General features: G+C 48.3%; 1 protein-coding gene across 3 annotated transcripts in view; it reads left to right on the forward strand.

The window, feature by feature from the left end:
* LOC116952304 (chemokine-like protein TAFA-2) overlaps positions 1-26,973 on the forward strand; it is a 135,746-nt gene that overhangs the window by 79,479 nt on the left and 29,294 nt on the right. The gene's annotated exons all lie outside the window — the stretch shown is intronic.

A 26,973-nucleotide genomic window follows, 5' to 3' on the forward strand; every position in this document is an offset into this window, starting at 1 on the left:
TGTGGCTCCTCGTCGCGCCTCTGAACCGTTCTGCCTTGGAGAGCGGCGCGTTGCGAATTGGAAACCGTGGCTGTTGTTATGACCGACCCAAAACTTGTGGCGCTGCGTCGGGTTGTCTGAATTCTTTTTTGCCGAAGTCTCATCCCTCGCCAAATCCTTTCTGGTCGCAGCAGCCTGCAGACGCCATCGAATTCTCTCATACTGGTAGGAACCTCCTGGTTACACCACGAGCCCACAGGGGATTATTGTGTCAGTCCGTCCGTCGTGCATCCAACAAATGGGAGGGGTGGGGCTGGGTGGGGAGGGGAGGGTGGGGAGGGGCTGGGTGGGGAGGGAGGGGCTGGGTGGAGAGGGTGGGGAGGGGCTGGGTGGGGAGGGTGGGGAGGGGCTGGGTGGGGAGGGGCTGGTCACCCCGTGGTGCCCTTATAAAACTCAACATTTAACCTACTCACGCCGGCTTGTGCCCGCCCTCACAGTCGGGCATATTGTGCGGAATACACCACGTGGTGCCGCCTTTGACCCTGGCCATTGACCGAGCAACCCAACGTTCCTACCAGCTCCCTCCGCAGGAGAATGTGTTCGGCTTTTGTTTACCGTTCACTGCTGCTTATTGATGAAGGTCACGCATAAATCGGGGGGGGGGGGGGGGGGACGACTGCTCGGGTATTTCTAAAATAACCTTTGACGAGAAAATGAAAACACGTACAACAAAAAAGGTCAACGTTTATCTGCGGCAAATTATTTGATCGGAAAATTGCGGTGACAAACGTCTATTTGTTTGTTTTTCGTTTTTTTGTTGTCATCGGCTAATGCCGACAAAATTCACTGAGTTGCGGCTTGCCAATCTATCCAACCCACGCTTATTGAGAATGGAAATCAAATGCTCGGGGCAACTGCCTCGGACGTTTTGTTCTGGATCGCCTCATATTTCTAGTCAATTGTTCTGCCCAAAATAAATATAAACCCAAGGAAGGAGTGGACGTGCCCACAGTAAACCGCATCACACGAGGCCTGCCGATTGCCCAAATGGCGGTGCGTCCATTCGTGCTTCCAAGTGTACAGAGCTACGGGGATTTAAGAAACTTGTACCATTTTCTTTGGTTCTTTCGGTAAAGTCACGTAGAATGAGAATAAAATAATAAAATAACAATCAAATTTATGTGTTATGTTATTTTATTATTTTATTCTCATTCTATGTGACTTTACCGAAAGAACCAAAGAAGATGAATCCTTGCAGTCACGAAAGCTTTAAATCGAAACTTGTACCATTGTTTAAAAAAAAACTGAACTAAAACTATAGACTATTTTTGTATTTTACCAGAAGCGACCTGGTTATCACAAATGATCGCTCAATGAAGTGGCTTATCACGTGGACATTTACAGTAGCCAAATAGTCTTAACGCATGTTTATAAATGTGGAGGGAAAAACCGGAGGACCGAGAGAAATATCCACGTGACCACGGGGAGAGAGAGAGAGACACACGCAATCCCCATATATACAACAGGCGTCAGGGTCGGGATCGAACCCACGACCTCTTGTATACCAGGCGAAGTGGTTAACATCTCCGCTGACTCGCCGGTAGATCGCAGCGCACTTTTGCACAAACCTGGTGGCCTGGGGTTGATTTAATGGCCACGACTAACATTGGTGGTGATTGATACTGAACTGGTCCGGGGCCTTCCCTGTGTAGATTCCGTTTTAAATGAGTATCTGGTGCAGCGTGTAAGCTTCAGCACTGGAGAGACAAAGGTGGCTGGGCGTGATTAGGAAACCACACCATCCCATTGTTCGAGCCGTAATAGGTGCTCGCTGAAAGCACTTGCCCCAACAGTTTGTGAGAGCCTACACGTGGAGGTCATTGCCTCTGTGAGCAGGCGTGCATTCGCAATAATTGCCCGTTGCGCATTGTTTGACAAGCGCTGCTGTGGACCCCGTGGTTATTTAAATTCGTATTCTTTGGGTCTTTCGGTAAAGTCACGTCGATAGGTTCAAAGAAAATAACAAGAAAATGTGTTTTTTATATTTATTTATTATTTTTGTTATTTTCTTTGAACCTATCTACGAAAGACCCACAGACTATGAATTGCTGCAGTCACGAAAGCTTTAAGTCAAGATTCTTTACATTCGTGTTTGTGTCATGCTAACATTGCGGGTGTATTTAAATTAGGCGTAACGTTGGCTACCAGTTGTCCTTCATGGAGTGGCAGAGTGGGGGGGGGGGGGGGGGGCTCCCCTTCTCCCTGACTCTCAGATTAGTCCCTCGCCTTACGGTTGCCCCCTCTTCTATGTTGCCCCTGGGGGGCGAATTCCACTCTGCTCGCCCTCTCGATGACCCACCACAAAATGTAGGGTTTAAGGTTTTCGGTGGCGCACCCAAATTTTTTAAATAGTTTTTTTTATAGCCGTGTAGCAGTGAATCATGATTCTGGCCAATCGCCTGATGAAGCCGGTTGTTGTTGTTGTTGTGATCACCGGGGAAATGTCACCAGGTACTCGAATTGTAAACATTGTGGGGTTTCCTCTCCAAAACACAACGGTGTTGTCACGTTTTTATTCACTTGACAAACCTCGCTGATTGGCTACGTCGGGTGGTGGCGACGGGCCTTAACGACACAACATTTATATTTATGCGATCTAACCACCCAAAAAAAACCCAACCCCGTTACTGTACACAAATGCGCGTTTGTTGCCAAAAGAAAAGGCCTCGTTCATTTTCCTGACTCGTCGAAGGGCAAATGCTCATGGCAAAACTAGTTTCAACGCTCACTCCAGAGTAGAGGGAGAAATGGGGCGTGAGGAGGAACCAGAGACAAGTGGGAAAGGCGGTCGGGTGGTGAGCCAGCTCGAGCCATTGCCTCGGCTCTGCAGTCCCCTGTGTATTCAGATGTTTTCAGCCGACGAATTGTTGGGCCGTATGGAATGACATCGTGGGCTGTGTGGACCGAATGGAGGGGACGATACCATTGCGTGCGGAGAAAAGCCGCACTCGCTGGCATACAGAGAGAGAGAGAGGCAGGGAGAGACATCAAACAGTGCACGATTGGGTCGATGACCTTTGTTCGATACAGTATTTCCTCGCTATTCTCGAGGGACACGTTCTGGAGATGCTCGCGAATATAAAATTTCGCAGATTATGATATTGGCCTACGAAAACCCATCTTATGAAATAATTACCCTAAATAAATACGTAAATAAGCTATTAAATACATGAACATTATCATAACACAACAAATTGGTTATAATAAACGTAAAGTAAATCAAAGGAAATGTACAAATATAAAAAAAATACTTTGTAAATGAACTTAGCTTGAATTATGATGATGCTGTGTATCATCAATTCATCTTATTACTTTCTCACATCACATTCTGCCCTCATCACTTTATCTCTTCACTTTCTTTACTTCTCTCTCTCTCTCTCGCGATGCAGCAGTCGTGCAGAGTTCCAGACGCGATTCACGCCTAGCCAACATCGCGGATAGCCAAGGTCGTGAACAACGAAAGAATTCCGCAACCCCCTTTCCCCGGGAGCCTTTCGCTGCTCCTGCGAGTTGGCGTCCTGTTCCGCGAGTCGCTAACCGCACCTTAGCTGTGCATCAGCTACTTAACTTTTATTTTTCAACGTCTACCGATCAACAAAGCATCCGCGGCAGTGCCCATCAACTTGGCTTGAATTGCGAACGTCTTCTTAAGAATGTGCTGCGGAAAAGACTCGAATCTTGCAGGTTCACGTCTAGTTTAACCTCGGTGAAACTTCAAGAGACCAGGAGAGTGTCATTCGGAAGAGAGACCCGGCCTTCATGTCTGTAATTTCCCGCATGCTAGTCTGAATAATAAATGTGTTTTGATGACCTAAGTATGAGATGACAAGCAGTGATGTGGACATGTCTTTGTGTTGGCGGTGGGTATGCCCTCATTTCTCACAGAACACTTTCTGGGTTTCTGCCAGAGCGATGGCGAGACGTATTTCTTATTTGAGTACTTATGGGTACGCAAATATTTTCCGGATCATTGACCCAGTCTGTGACCCGGTCAGTATTCTGCTTTTTGAATATTTGAGATTTCGCTGGTAATATTTAATGAAATAGTGAAATACATGTTGCTTCAAAAAAATTGTAACACTTCTGAGAATTTGCAACAATACCCCAACAAATGTGCCTCTGGGCTCTGAAGACCACCTGGAGAAGATTCCAGGCATGTGTTGAAGCTATTAACATACTTTTTTTATTATCTTGTTCTTCTGCCATTAAAAACGATAGTCCCATATATAGTGAGGGAAAAAAAGTATTGGATCCCCTGCTGATTTTGTACGTTTGCCCACTGACGAAGAAATGATCAGTCTATAATTTTAATGGGAGGTTTATTTGAACAGTGAGAGACAGAATAATAACAACAAAAATCCAGAAAAACGCATGCCAAAAATGTTATAAATTGATTTGCATTTTAATGAGGGAAATAAGTATTTGACCCCCTATCAATCAGAAAGATTTCTGGCTCCCCGGTGTCTTTTATACAGGTAACGAGCTGAGATTAGGAGCACACTATTAAAGGGATTGCTCCTAATCTCAGCTTGTTATCTGTATAAAAGACACCTGTCCACAGAAGCAATCAATCAATCAGATTCCAAACTCTCCACCATGGCCAAGACCAAAGAGCTCTCCAAGGATGTCAGGGACAAGATTGTAGACATACAAAATGCTGGAATGGGGTACAAGACCATTGCCAAGCAGCTTGGTGAGAAGGTGACAACAGTTGGTGCGATTATTCGCAAATGGAAGAAACGCAAAAGAACTGTCAATCTTCCTCGGCCTGGGGCTCCATGCAAGATCTCACCTCATGGAGTTGCAATGATCATGAAAACGGTGAGGAATCAGCCCAGAACTTGTCAATGATCTCAAGGCAGCTGGGACCATAGTCACCAAGAAAACAATTGGTAACACACTACGCCGTGAAGGACTGAAATCCTGCAGCGCCCGCAAGGTCCCCCTGCTCAAGAAAGCACATATACATGCCCGTCTGAAGTTTGCCAATGAACATCTGAATGATTCAGAGGACAACTGGGTGAAAGTGTTGTGGTCAGATGAGACCAAAATGGAGTTCTTTGGCATCAATTCATCTCGCCGTGTTTGGAGGAGGAGGAATGCTGCCTATGACCGCAAGAACACCATCCCCACCATCAAACATGGAGGTGGAAAAATTATGCTTTGGGGGTGGTTTTCTGCTAACGGGACAGGACAACTTCACCGCATCAAAGCGACGATAGACGGGGTCATGTACCGTCAAATCTTGGGTGAGAACCTCCTTCCCTCAGCCAGGGCATTGAAAATGGGTCGTGGATGGGTATTCCAGCATGACAATGACCCAAAACACACGGCCAAGGCAACAAAGGAGTGGCTCAAGAAGAAGCACATTAAGGTCCTGGAGTGGCCTAGCCAGTCTCCAGACCTTAATCCCATAGAAAATCTGTGGAGGGAACTGAAGGTTCGAGTTGCCAAACGTCAGCCTCGAAACCTTAATGACTTGGAGAAGATCTGCAAAGAGGAGTGGGACAAAATCCCTCCTGAGATGTGTGCAAACCTGGTGACCAACTACAAGAAACATCTGACCTCTGTGATTGCCAACAAGGGTTTTGCCACCAAGTACTAAGTCATATTTTGCAGAGGGGTCAAATACTTATTTCCCTCATTAAAATGCAAATCAATTCACAACATTTTTGACATGCATTTTTCTGGATTTTGTTGTTGTTATTCTGTCTCTCACTGTTGAAATAAACCTACCATTAAAATTATAGACTGATCATTTCTTTGTCAGTGGGCAAACGTACAAAATCAGCAGGGGATCAAATACTTTTTTCCCTCACTGTAAGTGTTAAACATTTTTTAAGCACCCTGTACGTAACTTGAACGAAGTCAAGCAAACGAGCATACCACGATATATCACCGAATGTTAAAACATATCTATGCTAAAATAATGAAAAATATTAAAATTGGTAGCCATTTCCCAGTCGACTTCTGGAGCACTGTATTTTCCGGTTAAAGACCTCCCGATGCCTCGTCTGTCATGGGGGTTTTGTGTGACCATACTTCTCCACGTTGGTCAGATATCACTCGCCACTGCTGTTGACCGTGGCCGGGAAATGAGCCCGGGTTGCCGGGTTCACAGCGCAGTGCACGAACCACCGCTACGCCCCTGGAGATATCTCGTTCACTAACAAGCCCAAGTAACCTTTCGCTTAAAAAAGGTCGGCTTTGAATAATAATAATGTGTAATATCAACAAAGACAAAGATCTCCCGTATAGCCATTACAGACGGTTGGGGCAAGTTCTGTTAGCGAGCACCTGTGAAGGCCGCAACGGCAGACGAGGAAGTACGTGGCCAGCACCACGCCCGGCAGCCTTTGTCTCCCTAGTGGCGATGTTTACACACCGCACGATGTACATATTTGAAGCTGAGTCGATCGCGTGGAGCCCTAAAACCCGTGCAGTTAACCATTACGTGTGTTGGCCGTGAGCGGGAATCGAATTCTGGTAGCCAGGTCCGTAGCGCAGGGCGTGAACCACCGTGCCACAAAAAACACACACACACACATACACGCGAACACTCCACACGCACATTCACGCAAACTCACACATGCATTCACGAAAACACGCGCGCGCGCACACACACACAGAAGCGTGTGTGTGCCATGCTTAGACAAGGGGATTAGCTGGAACACACAAAGATAAAAATCGCCCTTCTAGCCTAAGCAGACTCTTGGGGCAAGTGCTGTTAACGAGCACCTATGAAGGCCGGCACGGCACACCAAGAGGTGGTTGGCCAGCACCATGCCCACCAACCACCTTTGTCTCCCTAGTGATGATGTTTACACACCGCATCAGATACTCATTTGAAGCTGAGTCGACCTAGGGGGAGGCACGGGACCGGTTCAGATTTTCATCACCGCTGTTGACCGCGGGAGCGGGAATCAAACTCGAGTTCGCCGGGTTGGGAGCGCGGCGCGCTAATCGCTTCGCTATCAACACACATTCACACACACACACACATTGTGTTTTTTCATAACGGTGGCTGGGTGATGAGAGTGGGCACGGGCTACGACTCTGGCTTTCCTGCCTCCCAAGGCTGACGCAAGGCTGACGCACACTCTCCCAGCCACCTCGGAGAAGATTTAAATTGTGGGAGGGCAACCTGCAGGTGTTGCTTTCGCTACCACCCACGTGGGACGCCTCCGGCAATATCACCGACTAAACTACTAAGCAATTTTTGTTTCTATTTTACCAGGCAAGGCCCACTGAGCTATACCTCGCATCTTTTTCCAGAAGCGACCGGGGCCCACAGATGATGGCTCAACGAAGTGGCTCATCATCACGTGGACATTTACAGCAGCAGCCGAAGACTCTTGAACGCGCGTTGATTCTAAATAACGAAGGGAAAAAAACCGGAGGACCCGGGGAAAAATCCACGTGACCACGGCGGAGAGAGACAGAGAGGTTAACTCTAAATATACAACACGTGCCTCGGTCGGGATAGAGCCCATGGCCTCGTGTATACCAGGCGAGGTAGTTAACATCGCCACCACGGCACTGGAGGTGGTCGACCCACGTTATTCACCTCGCTCGCCCGGCGAGGACACCGCCCTTCCCCTTTGTTTTGAGTTCGACTGCCAAAAAACCCCGATACCTCCGACGAAGATATCTCGAATGGTGTTCACGGAGACCCCACCCCCCCCAGTACCTCGCCGCGTGATACCGCCGGTTCGTCCGTACACTGGGGGTGGGGGGTGGGTGTTGTCGCCAACGCATGAACAGCTGGAAGAGGTCACCCTCCCTTGATGCCGTGGTTCGGATTTAAGCCGCACGGTTCACAGGGGCCTCGGCGCTCCGCTGAAATCGGGGGGGGGGGGGGGGGCATGGGTTTGAGCGGAGCGACAGCGCCACTAAGTCCGTCTGCGACGGCGCATTAATGTCGTCCATTAGGGCCGGTCGGAGCTGTTTGGCGTTCACTGCCACTTAAATTAAAGGCTTTATTCTACGGCCACAAACGCAACTTGTTTTTATCTCCCTCCGCTGGGGCGGCGGTGTTGGGGACGAGAGTGGTGGTGGTGGTGGGGTGGCGAGCGTGTGACCGCGAGTGTCACGGTGGTTAGCACCCCACCCACCCCCCGTGCTACCGTCACGGCGAACCCACGCTTGGTTCTGGACATCTGCGGAGAAGAAGAAGAGGGTTAGCGGATCACGCACAGATGGCGTGAGACTCGCTCCCCGTGAGCGTCGAGAAGGAGCCATGCCCCCTGGCTCGCAAGGGGAAATGCCGCAGAGGTCAAAACGTGAACTCTGGCTGTTCCATCTGTGTGGGATCGAGCGTTGCACCCTTCTGATTCTTCTGATTCCTGGCCACTCGCGTCATTGGCGATTGCCTAACCTCCACACCTGGCGACGAACGGTGCCTCCTCACAAAGGCTGGCGCGTAGCTAGCACCTGGGCCGCTGTCTCTGTGCTGCCAACGTCGGCCAACGTCGGCGTCGGAGGATAGGAGGTGCCCAGGTGCGGCCACGTCCGTTCAGTCGCAACTCATCGGCGGCACTTGCCATGGCCGTTTTGTGCCGCGTGAATGATGGCCCCGTGCCTGTCTGGTGCGGGGTGCGTGTCTCCAGCCACACGGCACATGTTTGGTTTGCGGTAGCCGTGTCTGAAACGGAGCGTGTTGGGAAATTGCAAAATGCAGCGCTCCTTTAACTTCGCGGCTTTGTTCACATTATTCGACGGTCATTTATTGGCAGCATTTATTCAGTTGATGTCACTTAAAATTTCTGCGAAGAACTTGGTATACAGTACAAGTTTGATATTAGCGCACCCCTTGGCAGCAAAGCCATGTGTGTGCCTATATCAGAAGGAGCACGCTTATATCATAAGTTACTCTTAGTCTTCCTCTCCACCAGCGTTACGTTAGCATGTGTTGCTTGTATCAGAACTGTGCTCTTGCAAATCTGTGCTTATATCTAGCTTCTACTTACAATTCATTTCACAACATGCAAAATGCTTTACAATTATTCCAAAATATATTATGCCACGAGGGCAGAAGGCAGGCTCAGCAATATTTGCTAATCTCTTATTTTCATGACCTATATGGCGATTGAATCCCTTGGGTAACTTATCCCCGAGTTCAGAATCAGAACATGTATTTATACTGGAGGAATCCGATGAGCTATGAAGCTCTTTTACACAGTTCGCCAGCCATAGGTCTCCAGGCTCTCTGGCAAAGACTTCCCAATGGGAATATTGATTGTTTACTGGTCAAAAGAGACATCGGCTTATTACAGTGTTGCAAGGACCCAGCCAATAGACGAAGTCCAGCCAAGAGGAGTAAACCTCCCCCACACATACTTAAACTATTATACAGGATGTTCCTTTCCGTTGCTTTGGCTAAAACTACAAGCTGACAGGTGATGGACTTGTTTCCTTAATTATAAGCTCATGGCCACATTGTGAAGTTGAAAAACATATTATTAGTGCACTGGCGGAGCCAGTGGGGGGGGGGGGGGGGGGGGGAGTGGCACGTACCCCCCCAATGATCCGATCGAAATTCCTAATTTCGATCGGATCATTGGGGTTTGTTAGTAATAAATCGGCATTTTGCGACCCCCACTGCCATTGTGTAGCATATGATTACGTGCCAGGGACTCCATGAGATGATAGGACAATAGTCTGAGTCCATAATTGCCAATAAGTAATGGCAATGCAGTTATAAGTGACTCACAGAATTGTGCGCAGTTGTGTATACAGTCCACGACTTCCCTGAAGGCATTCACCTTCAGCGAGCGCGATGCCGATCACACAACGCGGTTCCAATTCGACCCTCGATCGATGGCTGCGTCATCGCTGCACACGCGTCGAGTAACAAGCAAGGGACAAGTCCTTACTCACTAACAACTCCTTACTTACTAACAACTCCTTACTAACAACTCCTTACCAACAACTCCTTACTTACTAACAACTCCTTACTCACTAACAACTCCTTACTTACAACTCCTTACTTACTAACAACTCCTTACTCACTAACAACTCCTTACTTACTAACAACTCCTTACTTACTAAAAACTCCTTACTCACTAACAACTCCTTACTTACTAACAACTCCTTACTTACTAACAACTCCTCTCTTACTAACAACTCCTTACTTACTAACAACTCCTCTCTTACTAACAACTCCTCTCTTACTAACAAGTCCTTACTTACTAACAACTCCTTACTTACTAACAACTCCTTACTTACTAACAACTCCTCTCTTACTAACAACTCCTCTCTTACTAACAAGTCCTTACTTACTAACAACTCCTCTCTTACTAACAACTCCTCTATCATTTTTAATTGCTGGAGGGGTTGCCCCCCCCCCCCTACCTGAAAATCCTGGCTCCGCCAATTGTTGAAGTGCTTATTGCAATTAACTGGGCCAAGTGAACTCTCTATAAATGTTTTGTTTATTTACATTCCATCACCCCCCCCCCACTAATTCTGATTAGCCTTTAACAGACACCAATTACCCCTCAATGTCCACCCAACAGGATAAATGGGTAACCGCGGTAAGTTAGCCAATCGGCGGATGGGGTAAAATGTGGGGGTCCTCTCACCTCTTTGCTAACGTGACGCGGAAGAGGAGGTCAAATACCCTCTGGAGCCCCCTCTAGTGAAGGCCCATCCGCTAGCAGTGACGCGAGCAGGCAATTGCAGCGCTGCGCCTTAATGAACAAAAAAATGTGATGAGTTTTTTTTGTTGTTGCTGTTGCTTGTGCACTTCTGACATCACAGTCCCTTGCTTTTTTTTGTATTTTACGTCCGGCTCCGTGGAGGCTTCTCACGAGACGCGGGGTTACTCGCGCACGATTTTCGAAGCGCGTGGGTAAAAAAACTATAAAAAGAAAACAGCCGTCGCCTTAATTAAGCGGGGGAGGGGGGGGAAGGGGGGGTGGGGGGGGCAACGTTCTCCAGCCCGAGCGGCCGCCAGTTGTGCGGGGAGGGCTTTTAATTGACACCGACTTGCCATCCAAATTGGCCCTGGCCTGGTGCCACGACCGACCCATGAATGGTTATCCCAAGATAAACGCGCGCGCCACGCGCCTTCGAAGGTCCCCGACGCTCGGACGCAAGGGAGTGGGGGATGCGAGAGACGAGTCGAGCCAAAAACTCCGCGTTCATTAGGAAGGTGACCCCGGACATCGGGTTCAGCGCCTTGCCTGTGTCACCTGTGGCACGGCCTGTTAATTAAATGATTTATAGTCGCACGTGCGATCTCTCTATTAAAACCCACGGCGACCAGTGTGTGCGCGCTGTGTGTTCAGCGAAAATTAGGTGTGGCTCGTTTAATGGATCACATTGACGACGAATCAATGTCCCCTTTAAACAATGCCGTAGTTATTCTATGCATAAGTATACAAAGACAAAGCTCCCCGGTCATAGCCTTTGCATACTCTTGGAGCAAGTGTTGTTCGTGAGCAACTATGGAGGCCGGCACGGCACACGAGGGGGTGAGTGGCCAGCACCACGCCGAGCTGCCATTGTCTCCCGAGTGGCGATGTTTACACACCGAATCAGGTGCTCACTTGAGGCTGAGTCGACCTTGGGGAAATCCAGGATCGATTCAGATAATGGTCACTGGTGTTGGCCGTGAGCGGGAATCTAACTCGGGATGCCGGGTTCATAGCGCCGCCTGATAAACGCCACACGACCGCTCCCCACTATATACAGGGTGTTTTAAAAAAAAAGATGGACCCAATTTCAAGGCAGTGTATTTCACGATGGCAACATGTTACAATTACGCAAAAAGTTACAAACGGTTTAATGAGTTATTAAGTTTAACTAAGCATTTTATAAATGCTCTATGTGCTCTCCAACTGCTGTACGGACAACATCGAGACGAGAGTTGAATTCGTCCCGAACGCCTCTCTTCTCACGTTTTACTCTGAGGTGCGTGATCGCCCTGTGCTCTTCCCCTTATATAAACAGCCTCCTCAAATTGTCGGTACCAACGACGAATGCTCTTTGACATTGGCGGATCAATGCCAAAACGCCGTTGAAACGCACGCTGCACCGCAATTACGGATTCAGTCTTGCTGAACTGCAGAACGCAAAACGCCCCTTGTGTTGCGGAGGTCACCGTCTTGCGAATGACTGAGGCTAGGGGCTGTTTCTGCGCTGGGAGAGGCATCTCGCGGTAATCATTTGAAACTATTTGCCCCGCCCTTTCAAGTGGTAAGAGTTTCATTAATGGGCGGTTCGTGGTTGCAGAGATATAGCGATTTCAAATAGGGTCCATCTTTTTAAACACCCTGTATATGCAAAGCCATAACCACACACTCACGAAGCAGACAAACGACATTTGATAATGAGATTAAATCGAAATCACACCGACTGCATAGACCAAATACTTAAGCAGTTCCATTTGTAACGTAGCACACGACGCAATAATGTCTGAGAAATGTCCCGTGAGTGTTGCCATGTGTATGCTGCTACACAGGCATTGGTGGATTCATCCATCCCCTCCACCAAGTGATTTAATGTAATCGTCACAAATCTAGATGGCGATTCATTTCAGGCTGCTTAACTTTTACAATGTCTACTTTTTGTTTCTTTCGGTAAAGTCACGTAGTTAGAAATAAAATAATCGCATTTTCAATGTCACTAACGAAACATTGTCTTGTTTGTGCAGTTTTTGTTCTGGGTAAAAACAGCCTACCTGTATCGACTGGCTGCGCTGCACGCGACCTGTGCTCCAGTACTGCGCGGGGTGGGGCAACAAGGGTTAGCGGATCACGCACAGATGGCGTGAGACTCGCTCCCCGTGAGCGTCGAGGAGGAGCCATGCCCCCTGGCTCGCAAGGGGAAATGCCGCAGAGGTCAAAACGTGAACTCCGGCTGTGTGGGATCGAGCATTGTACCCTTAGCACGTGCGAGTTTTCTGGTTTCCTTTCACATTGAAACATGAATTAGCTGGCCGATAACACTTGATACATGGAGGACCGCAGAGCTTGCAGGGGGGGGGGGGTGGGATTTGGTGCCTTGCCACTCGTCTGTGGTTTCTCACTCTTCTGAGTCGCTCTCACTCTCTCGTAGAGTGCGAGCTAATACTCTGTGGTGCATTGAAATTCTTGTATAATTTTCATGATTCGTCAATGGATGATCGCATGCTCGAGCAAAAGAATCGTGTGCCAATCAATGACCGGATGTATTGTCACGTGTCAAATGTTATCGGAACATTTCAGAAGTCTTTTAATTTTAATGAAACGTTACGAGCTTGCGTTTTTTTGCCGACAATTGACAGGTCATTTGCATTTAATCATGCTTTTATGCACGAACCAGACCCACATTATAAAATAAGTACGCATTTTAATTCATTTTACATTATGAATAAAACATTGTAATATGCATTTCGCAGGCCCGTGGTGAACGGATGCAGTTTAACATATTGCAGGTAGGGGCTGTTTAGAAGAGGGAAAAAAAGGCACATTAACATTTTAATAAGGCAACATTTTCTCGGTGAATTAATTTAACTTGCTCTCTAATTGGTTCACGAGTGCAGAGGCGGGTTTACAGGGATATGGGTTCATAAATCTGCGGACGAGGTTTTGTTCATTGTTTTAAATCGCCCTTACGAGGTGACCGAGTGGCTTCAGCCAGCCAGAGCGCTGAGCTGACGCCGCCAGGGCCCTGGGTTCGAATCCAGGCAAGGGGCCTCTCATTAATCCGGGGTCCGAATCCAGGCAAGGGGCCTCTCATTAATCCGGGGTCCGAATCCAGGCAAGGGGTCTCTCATTAATCCGGGGTTCGAATCCAGGCAAGGGGCCTCTCATTAACCGGAGTTCGAATCCAGGCAGGGGGCCTCTCATTAATCCGGGGTCCGAATCCAGGCAAGGGGCCTCTCATTAATCCGGGGTCCGAATCCAGGCAAGGGGCCTCTCATTAATCCGGGGTCCGAATCCAGGCAAGGGGCCTCTCATTACCCGGGGTTCGAATCCAGGCAAGGGGCCTCTCATGAATCCGGAGTTCGAATCCAGGCAGGGGGCCTCTCATTAATCCGGGGTTCTCTAGCGTAGCGACTTGACAGTCTTAGCCTCGTCACCGGCGACTACGTAACCAGAAAAAATAATAGTTCATTAAATTCTTTCTCTACTTAATTTGACTGGATTTCAGCTTGGTTTGACTATTCCGTGACGGGCGTTACGTTGCTCTCTGTAATGTTGCTCTCTATGATGTTCCCACGCGCCCTGTGGCAGGGCGGCCAATGCGGGAGGGTGCTCAGTGCTCCCGGCCGGCCACCAAGGGGCCTCTAAGGCCAATTATTGAGCGACCGATGAGGCCAGATGTTGAAGGTGGATTTGATGTCTCTCAATGTGCAGCAGCACCAGCAGCCGTGGTGTGCAGCAGCAAGGTGTGGTGGAGGGCGGGCAGCGTTGGCAGCGAGGTGCGGGTGGCATCGGCGGCCTTGGGCGCGACGGCATCCAGATGTCGATCTTTGAATCCGCGTTGGAATATGAGAAAGTGTGGCTTTTTAGAGATGTTCGTGGAAGGGTTACTTCCGATAAGGTCGAGGGGGTGAGAGTACTTTAACTTTGCCCCATATTCTGTGACCTGCAGAATAAAAAAAACTGATTTCCCCTTTAATACCCTGCTTAATAATGTTTGGCAGTCATGTGGCAACTATCTCTCAAGCACACATTTACCAGCACTTATCTCGTCAGCTTAACAATAAGCCTCGAAGCTTAGAGATGCTCATATGTCTTTTCTCTTGTAAACCCATTTTTAATACACACCTCTTAGAGGGGTATTGGAAACGCACATTAAATGTTTAGAATCTCTAAAAGAAGCATCATCTCCCCACGTTATCTGTAACGGCTGCGGCATCTGGTGCAGGGCATGTGCACACAGACACGCGTGCACGTGCACGCACCCACTTGTAAACATAAAGGTGAAGATCCCCTGCCTAGCTTTTGACAGATTGATGGGGCAACTGGTGTTCGCGAGTAGCAGCGCCTATGAATGCCGGCACGGCGCACGAGGGGGTGGGTGGCCAGCACCACGCTCGGCTGCCTTTGTCTCCCCAATGCAGTTATTTTACGCACTGCACCAGGTACTAAGTTAAGGCTGATTCGACCTTGGGGAGGCCCGGCGACTGGTTCAAATGTGAGCTGTAATCGAACTCTGATCACTAGGTTGGTAGTTAGCGAGCCAACCACGAGGCTGCTGCTCCCCCCTGCACATAAACACACGCGCACACACAAGAGCGAGTGAAAACAGAGTTTGGCCAATAGCAAGGCTGGTCCAGCAAGTCCCAAAAACAATTCCAAACGTCCAGGGCATGCCACATTTTTTTTTTAATTGCTATTATCGTTATTACGAACAAGACGGACAAGAGGGGGGAAAAAGAGTGCTGCGATGAGCTCTTGATTTGGTCCAGGCCACGTGTTGTACAGAAACCACAAATCAACGTGGATGAAATTCGTGTGCCCCTACTTGGAACGTGAAGCTCATTGCAGTGGCCGTTGATTTCTTTGTAATCCACCGCTTGTTATCGTTATTCTGGCTGTCGCCTGATGATGCTGGTTTTAATTTACTGGCGAAACGTCACGGAACTCGAATGGTAAATGTTGTGGGTTTGCTCTCCAACACAGCGGGTGTACTGTACTAGTAACACATTGCTACGTTTTGGTCACGTGACAAACCACACTCATTGACTGTGTCGTGTGGTGGTGGTGGTGGCGGCGGGTTTAATGACACATTTATATTTTACGCGATCTAACCACGAAAAAAAAAACTTACGATGTTTTTGCCTTTGTTTAAACGAACCAATTGTTTTCATTGCCCCACCGCCGCGCCCCCCTTGTTTCTCATTTCGGCGCTGCAATTCCCCATTTGTAATCCCTGCGCTTCGAAACGCCACGGTAAACGATGTTCCATTCCGAAGCCGTCGACGACAGCCGAGTAGTTAAGCGAAATGGCGACGCAGGGTAAAGCCGCTCGACCGACCGTCCGAACCTTGTTTCGCTCAGGCCGAGAGGGTGTCGAATCCGCAACCGCCGGCCCTTCGTAAATGTGTCTGAAAAGGAAAACGTGCACGTTCGAAGGGGCTGCGGCATGCTTTAGCGGGGCGGATTGCTTCTTTTACACGGTTCAAATCCGACGTTTGTAGAGCAGCTAAATAGTAACAATGTACTCAGGGTCGAGGGATACACATACTGGTCCAAACATAACATCCCAGATCGTCTTTGCTGAATGGATAATGAATCTCAGCCATTTATTGCTTGGCTAAATGCGTTGTTTTGCACAGAACTAAAATTATAAAATTGTATATTTGTATGCATACTAAAGATATTTTTTTGGGTTAGATCACGTAAGTTTAAATGGGTCGTTAATCTCGATACAGCCAATCAATAAGGGTTGTCACATAAACAAAACGTGTTCATTTGTTACTACTTCAGCATACCGGAGTGTTGGAGAGTAAACCCACAACATTTGACATCTCGATTTCCATCTCACTTTGTCAGTGCTCTGCTGGATTCGTGCCTTCTCGGGTTCTGTTTTGCGGCGGTTACGTGACCATACTTCACCATGGCTTTTTGGTGCCAATTGGTGAAGGGAGTCACCCAGGACCTCTTCAGATATCACTTGCCACTGACGTTGGCCATTGTTGGTTATTCAAATCGGGTCGCTGGGTTCACTGCGCTAATCGCTGCACCACCGTTCCAACCCCGCTTGATTCGTCTAACAATAACTTATTGATTGTACTAACATTGGCTTATTTCAGCATTTGTCAATATCTACTTTTGAATGACGTTACCCTGGCGGCTATGGAGGTGTTTTGACCATACTTCGCCAGGCTGGTCTGTGCGGATTGGTGAAGGTGGAGCACCCGGGCATGCTTGCGACATCACTCGGCACCGATGTCAGACGTAGTCCGCTACACACGTACAATTAAATACATTCATTTCTATTCACGTAGCTCCGCGTAAGAATGTAATATATTATTAATCCATTGACCTATTGCCATTCTTGACTCGTATTCCGGGAATGTTTGGCTTCGAGCGGTTGCCATCTGTTTGGCCCTCTGGAGGAGAACCAGCGCAGGCGTCTGTCGTGAGATGGTTCCTTCTGCCCTGCGTCGGGCACCACTGAGGCTGGTGGGAGTGCCGTGCCGTGGTCGCAGACTTGCGGCGAGCAATGGGCGAGTGTCAGAATTCAAGTCCTCCTCCGGCTCTGTTACGAGCAGAAGTCTGGCGGTGGCTTGAGGCGCCCGGGCCAGCGAGGAGCCAGTGAAGTAAGTGTGCATGTTGAACTTCTGTCACCACTGTACATAGCCAATCGCGCTAATCCGAGGTGCGGGGGAAGGACGGCAAACTCAACACGAAAAGCAATTCGTAATAAATTATTAGTTTTCAATCTGAATTTCATAATGGACAGCTCCAGCCGGCTTCCTCATATCGGCGGGAAGCGCATCTGAAGGCGTGCGATGCGGTGGACGTCTTTCTTCGATGGCCAGGCAAAAGCCGCTGCTGCGAGGATGACCGGAGTTCGTGTGATGACGGTTCATGCTTCTTGTGAGTTGGTGAGGCGTACGGCCACACAGACGGCCAATCCGCACCGCAGAGCGTGCAGTCTCCCGCTGTATTTACATTGCTGCCAGCACAACACTGGAGCGAAAGGGATTGCCGGTCCTCAACGTTTCCCCTGCCCCCTGCCCCCTTCCTCCTCTTCCTGACGTTGGCATTGAGGAGGGCAACCGCGAGGTCATCGTCAAGGACCGCGCCCCCCAACGCCACTCCACTTAGCGGTGCGGCATGACCTTGCGCTGCTCGGCACAGCGAGCCCCCACGTGACCGATGGGTCCCCGAAGGCACGAGGCGGCAGGAGGGGCTTTTCTTGCGGTCGAGCGAAGCTCATTCATCGTTGTACGGACACGGAGCAGCAAGCAAAAAGCGGTGTGGGAGGGCAGGGTTCAGCTTTATCTGGGGCCACTTTTGGCTGGAATTGGGGGGGGGGGTATGGCGTGGGGGGGGGGGATGGTCAGGCAATAATTGGGGCGCCACGGTGGCTAGGAGATGTTGACTACCTCGCCTGGTATACAGGAGGTCGTGGGTTCAAACCCCACCCTGATGCCTGTTGTTTCTTTGGAGTGAGCATGTCTCTCACCGTGGTTGTGTCGATTGTTTTTCTCCGGGTCCTCCGGTTTTTGCCTTCACATTTAGAATCAGCATCACGCGTGCAGGGTATGCGGCTGCTGCTATGCATTGCCACGTGATAAGCCACATTGTTGAGCGATCATTTGTGGTCAGGTCGCTTTTGAAAAAAGAGCTATATAGCCCAGTGGGCCTTACCTGGTAAAATAAACATAGGTTTTTGTTGCTGGTTTATAATTGATAGATCCTCGTAATTTTTTGAAGCAAATTCTATTTTTAGAACGTATTCCCTTTTTACTCGTCCTAGTTTGCGTGCCACGGCGAGTGCTGACGCGACCGCGTTGTCGTGAGCTGGCGTGTCAATTATTCAAAATCCCGACTGCGACTTGGCGCTGTGCTTGTTGTTGTGTAAGCGGAGTGTATTGATATTCCGGGGGGAAGTCTTTCTTGGGGCGATGTCATTGCTCTGTACACGTTTTAAATTGAAAATGTTATTCGCGAGCTAATATTGCATTCAAGTTGCTATTTTATTTAATATGTTTCTACCTCCCGAACTCAATCATTTCAACTAAAAACAATGATATGTGTTTTGGTCCACGTTCGCGTGCTCATTTTCATGAGAAAAAAAAAACATAGAATAACATCCCGTCCACGCACGTGCGTGCATGCGATAAACGCATGTGTCAATTGGGTGAGAAAATAGTGCCACGAATAAGTTTGTGAAAAATAGGAGCGTGTGTGCCATGCTTACAGAAGGGGGTTAGCTGAAAGACACAAAGATAAAGATCGCCCTTATAGCCTAAGCAGACTCTTGGGGCAAGTGCTGTTAGCGAGCACCTATGAAGGCCGGCACGGCACACCAAGGGGTGGTTGGCCAGCACTATGCCCGACACGCTCACACTCCACCTACACATTCACCCAAACCCACACATGCATTCACTAAAACGCGCGCGCAAACGTACCCAAACACACACGTCATTTTGTGACATGCCAAACCTCATTAAAAACTTAAAACTTCAACCTTGGGCTGTTCAGAGAGCTCAGATCTTGAATACATAATCCTGATACTTTTCAACCGCCTTACGTGTGTACTCGTACTCCGTGTAGCGCCGTGATTTGTGGACACTGCTGTCAGACGCAAACACTCAATTTGTCCTTATAATGAGGCTTTTTTTTAAGTGCCGGCCGTCAATTCTCCGGGCAAGCGACAGGCGCCAATGAAGGCACATGCAGATTTTTTTTTGGGGATTTTATTTATGGACACCCGGCCAAAGTGGCAGCAGCAAAAAAATAAAACCGTGGGAGAGCTTCGCCGATCGAGCGAGCCGAGCGGTTGGCGGTTCAAATCCGGCCGGGTGCTCATCACCGTCTCGTTTTTTTGTTGTATAATCTCATTTACAAAACAAAAAAACAAGACAGTTTTACTCCTGCTCACGAACATTTTTCTTTGAAACGAGGTCAACATATTTCAGCAATTATTATGAAGTGTGATTTTACTTACAGTTTGCGTTTAACTAAAGAATGTGTTTTTTTTTTTAGCCAAACACGTTTTTATCTCTATGGGCTCTTCTCTGCTTACATTTTTTAAAAATACAATCTGCATGCCTTCTCCTTAAGACGTGGAGAAGTGTGAAAGGCTTTATTTTTTTTTGCAAGGACCAGCATTTTTTGATCATCATCATCATCAACAGACCTGATCTATACATTATAGGTATCGCTCATTACCCATAAAGTGTTTGCCACAAATTAACCGCAACACCTTGCTGATCTCGTTAAGTAGCATAAACCATCACGTGACCGCCGGTTATATACGCAGCAGTGGCATTTGGCTCGCCGTCGAACAAAGATCGCGGCGCTTTCAGACGCGCTTCTGCGGCCGTTTGGAGCGCTCTTCCTTCCGATTATTAGGAAGCAACTGGAGCTGCGCACTTTTAAATCGTCTAGGCTGAAAACTCCTTTCTTTTAGAACTGCTCTTTTGTTTCAAAGCTTTCGTGACTGCAGTAATTCATATTCTTAGCTCTTTCGGTAAAGTCACGTTGAAGGGAAACAATAAAATAATAAAATATATATAAAACAATAAAAAAATTCTCACGACGTTTCGACCATAACACAAACGGTCGTCATCAGGTGTGTCGGTTTGCATTAATTAACACCTGATGACGACCGTTTGTGTTATTTAATTAATGCAAACCGACACACCTGATGGCGACCGTTTGTGTTATGGTCGAAACGTCGTGAGAATTTTTATTGTTTAATGTATATTTTATTATTTTATTGCTCTTTTGTGTTTAGTTTGTTGTCCTTCCCCCCGCACATCCGATTTGCACAGGTGGCTACGTACGGCGGGAAAGAAGTTCAACATAGATGCATATCCACCACAGAATGAAGGTCTCCCCACCCCCCCGAAACTGTCGCAAACTTTCACAATTGCGCGACGCAACAATCGAATCAATAGCATGTACACCAGGGACGTGCGGTCAGGGGAGGCCGGGGAGGCAGAGCCTCACCTGTCATACGCCAATGAAAATAGCTGTTACGAAAAGTAAAAAAAAGGAATAACATAAATATGAAGATTTTTCCACTGATCTGTGATATAAATGTCATTTCTGTACGATCCCAATCATTTTTATAATCAAAATGGCCAAATTTGCGGAGCCCCGCTACAAATACAGCAAGAGACGAGAGGTGAGGCAGCGACGCGCTCAGCCTCCCCTGTGATTGCGCAACCCCTCAGTAACCGGATGGAGCGCGGGCAATAAGCGCGTGCCTGTTACTATCTCAGTGTGTCACCAATGTAATGTTTGTAGACCCCTTCATTTCATGTCCTCGCCTTCCATACTCCGGGTAACTTATTTCACGTATGTGTAGAAAGATATTTAGGCTCGCTGGTCTCGTCATGAAACTGCAATGAAAAAGCACCAGGGGAGGCAGCTATCACATCTGCCTCATTGAGGGGGACGTGTCAATCACGCCCCTCCTCAGTGAGACATTTGTGACGATGTGTGACGAGGGGTAGGGGGGGTTGAGAAATGTGACGTCACATCAAAATGCGCAACTTTAAATAAATATAGACAACACGTTCTACTTAATTAAATAGGCTTTTAAATGAATGTTTTGTCCTACAACATCAGAGTGCAGCGCCACATTAAATACGCACTACAATGACAATAGTTTAAAGCGATTTGAAGCATGTTTTATATATATTTTTTGGGGGGGGGGGCAGAGCTTTGTGACGTCATATTTGAGGGAGGGTCTGACTTTTTGTGACGCCGCGTGACGTCATTTATGGACGGCCCCTTGGGTCGTTTGGCATGACGTCAAACGTTTTGCTCAATTGTAACAATACTAATAGTGTCACAATGAATACTCATTTGAGGCCGAGTAGACCTAGGGGAAGCCCAGCACCGGTTCAGTTGACCGTCACTGGTGTTGACCATGAGCGGGTATCGAACTCGGGTCGCTGAGTTGAGTAGCATGGCGCGCTAACCCCTAGTCCACCGCTTCCCAGTGGTACACGCACACAGACAGATACAAAGATCCCCCGTATAGCCTTCACATACTCTAGGGGCAAGTGCTGTTAGCACGAGGGGGTGGGTGCCCAACCCCACGCCCGGCCGCCTTTGTCTCCCTCCTCCCTAGTGGTGATATTTACACATCGCACCAGGTACTCGTTTGAGGCTGAGTCGACCTAGGTGAGGCCTAGGACCGGTTCGCATAATCGCCACCGGTGTAGGAATCGAACCCAGGTGACCAGGTTCGTTGCGCACTGCCGCTCCTCACAAAGACAAAGATCCCCGGTATAGCCTTCACAGGCTGTTGGGGCAAGCGCTGTTAGCGAGCACCTATGAAAGGCCGGAATGGTACACGAGGGGGTGGGTGGCCAACACCACGCCCGACCGCCTTTGTCTCCCCCACACACACGCACGCACGCACGCGCTGCCGCGTCCGAACGCAATTGTCCGTGCGAAGGTTTCTCCCTCTGTGCAGGTTCACACTCCTGCGGAACGTCCGTGGCGGTGCGCATCGCGTCGAGATTGGCGAAGGGTCTCAGGCGTTCGTGCAATATCTCTGGCGTGATCGTTTGAAATCCCACCGTTATTTGATGTTTAAGATCACTGGGGCTTTTCAATAGAACCAACAAAAACACGTGCGTGCGTGCGTGCGCACATCACGTGCTGTCAACGTTCCAACCACGCAGCCAAGCTGCTGTCTTCGATGTAATTATTTTGTATGAAATATGATAGCCTTTGCAGACGCTTCGTACGTAACAAAACCACAAGTAACGCAGGTATATGACATCTTAATCAACATATAGAAATAGGTTTTACCCTTTTAACTGGCACAAAAACTGACACCTTTATACAAGGGATCATGTTTGCAATAACCACAACACAAGCAGTCAAAATGCAAACAAAAGAGACAACTCTATATCTTGTTACTGGAAAAGGAGGTCTCATAATGTAAATGCTCACCCCGAGCCCTCAATACTCTGATTGTGCGCTGTTTTTGAGTTGTACGCCTTTTGGCGTCTTCTCGTCCAACACCAGTGGAGACTAGGCTCTAAGAAAAGCCGTCTCGGGTGTGGACCAATCAAATTCAAGGACAGTGCATATTATTATCAGAGTTGTCTCTTTTGTTTGCATTTTGACTGCCTGTGTTGTGGTTATTGCAAACATGATGCCTTGAATAAAGGTGTCAGTTTTTGTGCCAGTTAAAAGGGTAAAACCTATTACTATATCTTGTTACTGGCAAAGGAGGTCTCATAATCTTAATCAACGTCAAGAGAAACACATGCTTCAAATTCACTAGGGCACTGCATTCCTTAGGTTCTTCGCTCATTAAGACCGATATTTTTTGTCCGGCGCTGAAAGCATGCTGGTATGTCTGTGCGACACACACACACATATATATTTAAACATTAACGAGGATGCTCGCTTACCTGATAGATGTATATTTATTTTCTTTCAAATAATTCTATTTCACGAGTGCTAATGGTTCATCATCATCATGATGCCCCATGATGATGCCTCTCTTTCCTAATTTGGCGATGCATCTTTCGCGTTGCGTAACGAAGGACCACGCTCTGGAGGGCACCGTTTATACTGGTAGGAAACGTAGTGGACTGGAAGCCCAACCGGGATTAATTCACAGGAGGCAGGGGATTAATTGTGCATGTCTGTGGATGTCTGTCCACGTGGGAGGGGTGGGGCTGGGTGGAGAGGGGAGGGTAGGGAGGGGCTGGGTGGGGTGGGGCTGGGTGGGGAGGGGCTGGTCACCCCGTGGTGCCCTCATAAAACTCAACGTTTAACCTACTCACGCCGGCTTGTGCCCGCCCTCACAGTCGGGCATATTTGCGGAATACACCACGTGGTGCTGCCGTTGACCCTGGCCACTGACCGAGCAACCCAACGTTCCTACCAGCTCCTTCCGCAGGAGAATGTGTTTTGGCACGCGCCCCTCTCTCTCTCGTCTCTCTCTCTCGTCTCTTTTTTCACGATCAAAGGAAACAAGAAGATGCTCGGTGTAGTCGGCACTTTGCTTCGTTCATCATTTAGTTTTTTTTTTAATATGCTTTGCTTTATGTAACCCACCCCTTCCATCTCTCTCTACCCCCCTCTATGCCCCCCCCTCTCTCTCTACCCCCTCTCTTCTCACTCCATGTCGCTCTCTCTCCCACTCTCTCTCTCTCGCTCTCTCTCTCTCGCCCTCTCTCCCGCTCTCTCTCGCTCTCTCTTGCTCACTCTCTCTCTCGCTATCTCCGCTCTCTCCACGATCACCGCGAATGTCCAAGGAAGCACTTGGCTGCGAGCGAATCACAAACGCACCGTCCCAATGAATGGGGAAGACGTGGCGGGAAACGCGAATCATCGTTTTCTTTACCAATTAAAATGGCAGTATTTTTATTGAAGGGCTTTGCCTTTGGAAACCGCAGCTGTGAGTCTCAAATTGTTCACGCGACGTTCCAGTCTTTTCCTATTGCGGTCTCGTTTATATATATATTTTTATAAGCGTGAAACAAAAAAACAATTTTAATTGCATTGCTTGAGCAAACAAAGAAGGGAGCCTCATTTTGACTGCGCTCATCTCAAATTATTCGCGCGCTCGAATCGCGGGGAGTAAAGCGATTGGAAAAAATTAGCTGGATTTAAATGTTCCCGTGCGAATGCTGCCCGCGTGCTCGCCTCCGTAGGTTACGTGGGATATCATTCAATGTTACGTAACTTCCACCGCGTTGCGTGGACTTGAAGGCCCATCGTTGTCATGCCACTGCCATCGTTTGACCCGAAACATTTTTTTTAACAACCAATAAAAATGTGATTTTATCATCATAAGTGATATCTAATCCAAAGGTGCAATCTTCACTCTATAAAGCTGAGAACAAAAATTTTAAACATGGCAACGACACAGTATCTTTTCCTGAAGTTATAGTGCATATTAAGTTAGGATAAATAATATTAATAATGCATTTATGTTGAACTTATTTCATACTCTACGTAGCCAACCATGCTAATTGGAAATGATGAAGTAATTTCACGTGTGTATGTACTGTATGTTGAACTTCTTTCGCACCATGCGTAGCCAACCATGATAATTGGAGGTGCATGGGGAGAGCACCAAACTAAACACAAAAAGCAGTCTTAAAGAATTTATTTTTCGGTGCGAAAGAAGTTCAACATACAACGTACATGCCTCGAATCGCGAGACTCGCCAACCGATCTGCTATGGCTTAATAAATATTACAAAAATAATAAAGATCACTGGGTTCAGAGCACAGAAGCAATTCGCCACCGCACACTATAATTGGCTCTCCGCATTTGGCTCGAAGATAAATGAATTAACTTGTGTCACTATTCTTTCTTCGAAGTGCGAAATAATTCTAAAATATTAAAATGGATTTCTGTACAGAAGAGAAATGGAAGTGAGATGAATAGCATAATTCCCGCCTGGTGCAGAATACATATTTTTTTCCTGATTCTATTTCAAATTTTGTCCTAAGCAATGTGCCGTAATAGGACCAGCCGTGTAAAGGATATAGATTTCCTATTTTACGAGTCGGTACAATGACATCACAGTCATTTTTTTTTTATTATCACCGCATCTCATCAATTGTTTCGCTTGCTTCTGATGAAGCGCCACGTTTTGCTGCCTTTTCCCCCATAGTTGTCAATTCAGGAGTGTTAATTAGATCCAGAAATGACTCCGGAGACCCCCACTGGATTAAATAGCCACCAGACCGGAGAAGCACTTGAATTTGGTCATGTGCTACATACAAAGACAAAGATCCCCCGTATGGCGTTAACAGACTGTTGGGGCAAGTGCTGTTAGCGAGGACCTATGAAGGCCGGTACGGCACACAAGGGGGTTGGGTGGCCAACACCACGCCCGGCCGCCTTTGTCTCCCGAGTAGCGATATTTACACATTGCACCAGGACCGGTTCGGACAATCGTCACTGGTATTGGCCGTGAGCGGGAATCGAACTTGGGTCGCCAGGTTTGCAGCGCAGCGCGCTAACCACTACACGACCGTTCCCACATACAACAACAACCGCCATTCGCCACTAAGTGGCGGTGACGTCACCACGACGCTTGTGCCAGGCCATGTGCACCTTGAGGCCACGTGAAGTGTCGAACGCCCGCGGGCAGGAGGTCATGGGGCAGACCTAGGTGCCACGGGTCGACTAACTGAGATGACTGGCTGGTGCACCACCTGTGCCCCCTACTGTGACAACCTGCTGTGCTTTAGCCACTCGTCGCTCCGCTCGTTGTTGTGAGCGTCGCTCCTCCGCCCTCCGTTGTTGTTGGAGGGCGACTGCCTCCAACTGCCCAATAGCGTCCTTCACGTGCCTCCTCCACAGAGGCCGATCTTGACACCGCTGGTACCAGTCATCGGCAAGTCCACTCAGCTCCACATCCTCCTGTACCACATCACTCCATCTCTCCTCTAGCCCATGCCACGCCCGTTTAGCCCCCTCGATCTGGCCGAACAAAAGCTGTTTCGGCATGCGGTGGCTGGGCATGCGGGCTACATGACCCAGCCAACACAGCCTTGCCTGCCGGAGGAGCTCACCGATGGGACCTTGCCCAGATCTTTCAAGGATTTGTGAGCTCCTCACACAATCCAGCCTGGTTAAACCCAGGATGGATCGTAGGCAGGCCAGCCTAAATGTTTCCAACTGGCGAAGATGCTCCGTTAAGGGGGTCCACGTTTCGCAAGCGTAGAGAAGGGAGGGAATGACCGTGGCCGAGAAGACCTGAAGCTTAGTGCGGAGCGACAGACCAGGTAGCTTCCACACAGCGTTACGCAACCGATGAAAAGATATTGCCGCTTGACTGATTCGGAGTGAGACCTCTGCTGTTAAACTGGAGCCGGTCATAAGCACACTGCCCATGTATGGGAAACTCTCCACTCTCTCCACAACTGGCCCATCACCGATTGGGAGTTGTAGAGGTGGAGTGTCCGATGGTACAAAATACCCAGGCAGGTGCTTAGTTTTGGTGGGGCTGATGGTAAGGCGCCATCTCTTAGTAGCATTATCCAGTCTCAGCAGCAGCATCTCCAACTCCTCCTCTGAATGAGCAGCTATTACCAAATCATCGGCATACGTAACGTTTCTTCACACACAGTTTAAAGGTCGTGATCTGAGCGTGGCTTTTTCACTCCAGGGCTGTCCTCCAGACAGTCTCGTCCCTTCACCTGATGAAGGCCGCTTGTGTTGTGGCCGAAACGTCGTGAGAATATTATTGTGTTATTTTGTTTTATCGATTTATTATTTTATTCTCATTCTACGTGACTTTACCGAAAGAAATAAAGAA

The sequence above is a fragment of the Petromyzon marinus genome, chromosome 46 (genome assembly GCF_048934315.1).
Source record: "Petromyzon marinus isolate PM22_M1 ecotype Great Lakes invasive population chromosome 46, UKy_Petmar_22M1.pri1.0, whole genome shotgun sequence".
Classification (NCBI taxonomy): Eukaryota; Metazoa; Chordata; class Hyperoartia; order Petromyzontiformes; family Petromyzontidae; genus Petromyzon; species Petromyzon marinus.